General features: G+C 41.8%; 1 non-coding gene across 1 annotated transcript; it reads right to left on the bottom strand.

Moving 5' to 3' along the window:
- Nucleotides 1–527: 527 nt before the first annotated feature.
- LOC125024872 lies at nt 528–722 on the bottom strand. The gene has a single exon (XR_007114860.1). It is a non-coding gene; the product is annotated as a U2 spliceosomal RNA (small nuclear RNA).
- Between the last annotated feature and the right edge of the window lie 7,054 nt (nt 723–7,776).

Raw genomic sequence — 7,776 nt, 5'->3', positions numbered from 1 at the left:
TCCATCTTCTGTTGTAATAAAGGCCAGGCGTCACTTATATCTTTCTTAACTTGCATTTGATATGACAGTAAGATGATGAAGGGTAAGGTTTTACAAGTAGAAAAATATTTGTCATTTAGAGACACCTAATTTGAAATGTTAGTATTATTGATAATATAGAATCTGATATGCGTTCATTATAACTGAATAATTCTTATTCTTGATTTAAGTAGATAACGGGTACTAGCGACCCATGAAAGGTGGGGTGTTTAAAGTAAACCATAGAAATCAGTTGTGACATTTTTTCTGTTCTTTTTATCAGAAATCACGCAGCCGACATATAATGTTTTATCCCGAAAAAGTTTATACAAGGTTTTGATTAAAATCCTTCTCGGTGGGATTGGAGAGGCATTACCTCGACGGTCGAATTCCCGATCAACGCTTTAGGAATGCGTAACCGAACTCGTCCCTGTTGACAGAGTGGACTTTGGTTTGTCTGCAAATTTCAACAATTTAATTTAGTTTATTGGAATGATATCCTCCCCGAGGGATCGTGGACCATCCCGGAGGTACTGCAATACGGGTCGATCCGCGGGCAAAGGTGGGAGCAAAGCCCCTAGCACCTTCGCCTTTTGCCAAAATCAGTTTTAATATCGTAGATCCCACATGGGATCGTATCAGACCATTAAGTGTGATAAGAACAGATACTACACTTTGATCTTAGCCAAAAAGGGAGAAGCGTATACTGAAAGATTTTTTTTTTGTTTTTTTTTTTTGGGATTCTTGGCTTCAACCAGCGGCACATGGCCAAGGTTATTAAGCCAAGGATCCTTTTTTTCTTCAATCTATATAAGGTCATAACGTTTTGTTCCCTTAGAAAAGCATTACTTTTTTTTATTATTTTTTCATGTCTTAATAAATAGATTTGACAGTTTAAATTCTTTGTTTTTTTTCTTAGATAATTTTGGAGTGGTTTTCTTTGGTGTGAGAATTTTCGGCATACTATAAAAAAGCTGGTTGATGGTTAGGCTGGTGTTGCAGTCAGTGGCATTCGTGGATGGGAATGTTCTTTCTATATAGGGGGTGTGGTGGGTGAGCTCTTGTAGCATTGACCTAGGCGGGCCAACAACACCTCCTCCCTTCTTTCTTTCCTGTGGGCCGGTCTCCAAATTTTCGATTGTTGGTTGATCTGTGTGTGAGTTGGAGGCTGGTCCAACTCACTTATGCCACAGGGAGATGTATTTTTGCTTTTATAGAGACAACTAAACACCTGAAGATCTGTACGAATTATGGTAATGTCCAAATCGTCAGTTTGACCGGCTAATTTGTAGGGCCTGTTTCATTGCCTTGGAGGCCGACGTGGCCTGGTACCCATATTAGCTGGATTGATTTATTGGCACGTGTAACTTACGAATGATATTTACCACAGCAATTCTTTTTTGGGTTTCTCAAGGGATTTAATAGCTTTAAGTGAACTTAATGATCGGAAAAAATTGACCTAGTCTATCGGGGTCGTCGGATTAGAGCAAAATCAATAGCCTTTGTCAATGGCAAATAGTTCAGCAGAAAGATCGAGGTTGCTTCGGCGCCTAAACTTTAGTTCTCATTCAGTCGACCATACACCGCACCACACCCTCATTGTCTTGAGCCGTGGTCTTTTATATATGAAAAAAAGGATCTAAATGCTTCAATAAGGATCTCTCTAAACCGCTGGCTACCTCCACCTCCGGCGCATGGCCTTTGCTGATGGAAGCCAAGCTTCCATGTGGAAAAATTGGGTGTTTCCCATGGCGCTATGTTTGACTGAACCAGAGGTTCAAAGTAGGAGAGTCTATACCGACTTGTCTCGACGAGGGTTGTGGGTCTCGTGGCAAAGGGCCTAATGCCCTCCATGCATTGGGATGGCTCGGGTATCGAGCCACCTTAGCGGCTTAGGTCAGGGCTATGGCCGCGTCTGATTGGAGGGGAGGTACTCCTGACTCACTCAAGTTCGCTCGATACGAGTGCCTTCAGGGCTCCAAGGACACAACGTAAAAGGCATATTATGCACTGCATCAATCCTTTCAACTTGTTTTCGATGCCGAATCATACACGATTGACCATATCTACTTTAGACCTAAACAGGGATTTATATATCATTAGCTTAGACTTCCTATCAGCTCCATTTATTTCCAGCAATTGCACGTTAATAAATTTAGTGCTTTTGGTCATTTATTCTTTAACTGACCAATGTGGTCTTTCCATAAATCTACAATCAAAGAGTAGACCAAGAAATCTCAGCAGCTTTTGAAAAAGGGTATTGGTTGTGGTTATCTAAGTTAGTCTGATATTTGGTATCTTTCTATGTGAAAAAATTACCCAATACACTCCTTTCTAAGAAAAAAACTTAAAACCCACTGGATGGCCCCCAGTTATGATCATATCCATTGCGAGTTGGATACGATTTGCCGAGAACTCTGCATTGTTGCTGGCAATGCCACAATGCACAATCATCCGGCCGTACATTGTGTATTTAAGATTTCGAAGGGGGAGCTGGTAGGATGTCATTAATCATACATAGAAATAATGTTATTGGCGACAAGACCTTCAATCCCCCCCCCTCTCTTATTTATATATACCCCCCCCCCCCCCCCCCCCCCCCCCCCCCACTGGGACCCCCGTTTGCTGGACAATAAAATGTCCGAAAAAGTGACATGTCGGCAAAAGTGTTGACAGAGAAGTTCTGTCAGCTAGAAATATTTTGAATTAAAAAACAAGGCAAGTTTCCACGATAATCCGTAAGCATAAAGTTTTTTGAGTAGGCCATATCCGCATGTCATGTCGTAGGCTTTTTCTATATCTAAAAAAATACTGAAATCAAAAAATCTTTTTTGGCAATTGCCTCTTGAATATGACTTTCCAGACCTTTACTAGTTGTTCGCAGAGTTTGGGGGGGGGGGGGCGTCCCTTTCGGAAGCCGCCTGCTCGTCAAACTTAGTAAATTCTGCTATTTAAAAAATGCAATAGCCTTACTGTTAACAATTCTTTCCATGACCTTGCATAAGCCATACTTTGTCATCGCAATTGGTCGGTAGGACGATGGCAGTTCTGGGATCTACCCACTCCTTTCAATTTAAGAATGATGTGGGCAACGTGCATGAGTGTAGGAAAAAGTGTGGCTTTTCCAAATTTCATTGTACACTTCTAGCATCTTAATCTCTGTCATCATGATTAAGATGCCTTCATCATTCATATCGAAATCTCATCGGGGCCCGGGGATGTTCCTCTACTGGCTTCTAGGGCTGGACAAGCTCATTATGTGAGGTCTTTATTATAATTCAAAGTCATCACTGTGGCAAAGTGAATTGGTTGCCAGCTCAGGCGGGACTTCCTTGGTGGGCAGAAAGCAGGATGGTTAGTTTGCTGAGCTTCTTGTTTATGAGATCTGCCCTGGCGATTACTTTAGCAATGTCTTTTGGTGGTAATCGAAATTTGTTTCCCTGTGGATGATGTTTTAATTTTGCAGGATGTGTTGTTTTATTATTTTTTTTTGACAGTGGACATACTCTGTTATTTTTGTATTACATTGGTTTGTAGAGACAAAGATACGCCAGGACGTCTCTTTCTTTAGCTTGTCTAATTACTCTCGAGCCCTAGCTCTGCTAGTTTGTAGTTGCAAAAGTTCTCATTATTGATGTTTATTTTGAAAGCCTGAGGCCTTATTGGTCCGGCACAGAGCCCGGATGCATCTGGTGTCCACCATGGAACTCTACATGCTAAAACGCTATCTGTCGAAGTTTTTAGGTGCCATGGTAGCAAAGGCTCGCTTCTATAAATCGAATTTCTGAAATCTGTTTACTTTATCATCAATGGTTTTCCAAAAAAGTTCGAGCTGTCGTCCTTGTGAAGGCGACCCAGTCGGTCTTTTTATGTTAAATTTTAGGCGCTGATGGCGTTCTTGCTGTGTCGCATGAATATTTAATCAAAATAGGAAGATGATCGCTTCCCAACGACGTCGTCATGGCTCGTTTGTGCCACAGGCAACTGCTGCTATGATGATGAGACCATGTGATTGTCTTTATAAAGCTCAAATTTACCGGTTTTTTCCGTTCTGCCGCGTTTGGCTACCATCGTTCAGATAGGGCCTAAATCAGTGTCGTTTAATCAGGCTTTAACTACTTGCTCACACTCTACCATCCACCCGCAGGGAAAACCCCATAATGTATGATTGAGCATTAAAATCAACTAGAATTACTTTTTATTTGTGGCTAGTCTATCCTGAAGAGCAAAGAGCTTCATCATAAAATTACCACTTTATCAGGGGGACATAAACCGTTCATGTAGCCAGATACGTGTTATTGATTTTTACTTGATGCGACATACCTCCAAAGTAGAATCTATATCACTTCTGTAAAAGGGGGCTTTTGGTGGATGTACATGGCGACTCCGCCTACACCCCCTACCCTCACGATCCTTCCGACACAAATGGTAGTTTTGTGCTGATACGACCTCGTCGAGACGAGGTTGTTTAAGTGTGTTTTTGTAAGACTATTAATATCGGGTGCATAGGTCGAGGCTAATAATCTGAGGTCGTTTACGTTTGTTCTAATACTGCGACAGTTCCATTGTATAATGGTTAAACGCGATGATTACGTTTTTATGCGGGTTTGGAAGGCCTTGTCCGCCAGTTTTAATTTTCTTTTTTCTGGAGAGGGAGGTTCGTCCTCCTCTCCTCGCTAACACAGGGGCCTTCCATGGGTATTTTTGAAGACAGTAGCCTCCATGTCCTTGCGTCTCGCTGCCAGGGAGAAGCCGGCGGTGGAGGATGATCTGCTTCGAGAAGCTGACAAAACACCAGGACCAAGTCCTAGCAGGAGCCGCCTGGACGAGAAGGTGCGATCCAGATGTGTTTTGGTATCTTTCACTCCCTTATGATGGCTGCTGCTCTTTTGCTGGGTTGATATGCAATTTGTTGAAATATTTTGTTAATCTTTCAATTTCTTTTGATTTTGATCATTAATTCCTTGTCGTTTCTTTAATTCTGGCAATTTCTTTATTCCTTAGCTGCAAGCTTCTGACTGATGCAGTTGGGCACTGGACAGTGTTCGTTAGTTGCTGCTGATAGGCGTAGGAAGTATTGGGTTTGCTGGTCAAACCTTCAACTTTTCCTCTTGGCTTACCAGGTAACTAACTATGTCCTCTCATGTATGCTAATATTTCAGTCTCCTTCTTCAAGCTGCTTGCACTCGGGGCTGAGCCAGATTGATGGGGAACTCCACTGTTAGCACACTTGAGCGTTTTCTCAAGTACATCAGCAGTGTCATGTTTCTACGCACATTTTTCCACAAGTAAATTTTCTCGTACTTTGTCAATTGCATCGTAATGAGGTGTGTCCAAATTTTTGGCATCTATTTACAGCGCCATAGGTTTTTGAATGTAACGGTCGACTTGGACATAGTTCATATCAACCGTGACATACTCAGGATTTTACTTGAAGCAAGGTCTAAAAGCATCCATCCGGTTTTTGTTCGAACATTCCCGTCTTTTCTTTGGTCATGCAGTTACGTCCACTACGCTTTGGTCCTGCATATTTTCCTGAATTTCACTCTCCGTCATTGTTCTCAAATCCCTGCTAAAGATTACTCCCTTGCAGCGTTTGGCGGCACCAATGGGGTAGTTTTTAACCTGTCAAAGCTGAATCTGCGGTCTGTTTTAAGCAAGTCCTTAATCTGGGAGTTGACTTGCACTTTTACAAGGAGGGCTACTCTCGCAATTTCTTGACAAAATTCAAAATCGCCGTCCACTTCCACTTGACCATCAAGGACCTTCTTGATGATGAAGGGGCTCTCATTCAAAGCGATTGATTTTATTCAAGCATTTGACTAGTCAGCGTACCTTGGCATTCTGTGGGAGGGATGGAAAAGAATCGTCGTTACGTTTGTCTAGCAGTAGGGGTTCCGTTGTTCATGGTCTCATTAGTCTTAGGGAGTCATTGGGTCGTCCCCCCTCCTTGAGGATGGAGGAGGGTTAGCCGAGGAACCCGCACATGCTGGGTATCGGACGATCTTAGTCCGACCCCTTGGCCCGTGCCAGTTTGTCTGAATGGGACCGTTAACCCTTAACTATCGTTGAACAACCTAACAGCATAGCTAGAGGAGAGTGTGGCAGTTTCCGTCCTCTTACACCCCCAGTGGGAAGCGGTTGCGTTCTCTCCAGTACACAAGAGGGATCGAGGTATGTCGGAAGAACACTCCTTACCGCCGATACTTGCCTAGTGCGATTTTAGGGCGGTAATTCGATGGCCACCCCCCAAGCGAATTCTGGAGCCACAAGGTATCCGGTAGGTCAGGATAGTCCCTCAGAAGAGAGGAAGAGAATTCAGAATAAAGAGAAAGTGCGCCCAAAGGACGCCCAGAATAAGCGGCCTCCCTACCCAGGGTTTCAAAGCCGTTAAGGGGCTTATCCTGGGTTTTCGAGAGAGCTGCGGGTATGAGGTGGGGTGACTTGCTGACTACGCCTACTGTAGTTCTCGAGTCGTCCTGCAAAATCTTTGCACTGGAAGGTGCAGGCAAAAGCCACATAATGCTGAAAATATTGATTTACTATACGTAAATTACGGTTTAAAAAAACTCAGAAGCAATGCGCCGAGCGAGTCGAGAGCCACGGTCACCAGGGTAGCTCTGTGGCACAAGGCTTGGGTCTATTGCTGCTGCGTCGGAAAAAGAGAGACGGTCCGAGCTGGTCAAAGTCTCGTACACGTACGTGTACTGAAAGAAGATTGAAAGGTGTGTCCTAGAAAATGTTTGATCTGTGGTCTTGCTCAGTGAAGTTTTTATAGAAGCAGGGCGTATAACGGATCATGGACGGTTGGAAATTATTGATCTTGATTGCATATGAGTAATGTTTCCTATATCGAAATTCGAAAAAAAAATTGTTGCTAGGATTTTTCAAACTTTGGGTTTTAGAACACCTTCATCGGACTCTAAAGAAAGTACATGTGGGCAAAACTTTTAGCTTTTTAAACAACTGCCACAAAACCTCTATTACGATTATACCCACGCACGCCCACACATAATAAGAGCACCTCACTGTCCGCATACTATGCACGGCCGCACCTTATAGACACGCATCGTGCGAATAAACTATACTGTGTAAATATAAGTATATATATATAATTATCTTCATGAATGTCGTGTTCCTATTTATTTTTTCATAAAAGTAAACGAACCACATAATGTTTACGCAAGTTACCCGTTAAATACGACTTGTACCGTTTTTATTGGTAAATAAAAATCTTTGAACCGGCCATAAATACATTTTTACTAAATGTGATTTATATTCCCATATGATATTAGCCTAGAGTATTATAAGGAGATCTTAGTTTTGCATTTATTTTTTTTTTTTTTTTAACCCTAATATGAGCATTAAAATCATATTTTACATATATGCAAATATGTTTTTTTTTATTTTATATTCATCGCAATATTGCATATATGCTAAACATGATAATGAATCCATCTGTATCTATGCGTCTCTGTGTGGATGTATTCGATGGATAATGTGTGTGTTATGTGTGTGTCTTGTGTGTGGCGTGCGCCTTACAATTGGTCTATACGTATGTCAATATAGAATTATAAAATTATGCCACAAAAACCAAAAAAAAAAAAAAAACATTCACTCTACGAGATGTATATGGGTAAGTACATTCAATGCCTTGTAAATGATCGTTTTGTTTCTTAAAACACTGTTTTTGGAAATATGTTTCTTCGGAAAACTAAAATCAAAACTGTGATATTTGTATACATTATTGTAGCTGGC

Source organism: Penaeus chinensis, unplaced genomic scaffold, assembly GCF_019202785.1.
Source record: "Penaeus chinensis breed Huanghai No. 1 unplaced genomic scaffold, ASM1920278v2 CTG_8158, whole genome shotgun sequence".
In the NCBI taxonomy this organism is placed as follows: domain Eukaryota; kingdom Metazoa; phylum Arthropoda; class Malacostraca; order Decapoda; family Penaeidae; genus Penaeus; species Penaeus chinensis.
The sequence above is the reverse complement of the archived record's forward strand: the minus strand, read 5'-3'. Positions and strand labels throughout refer to the sequence as shown.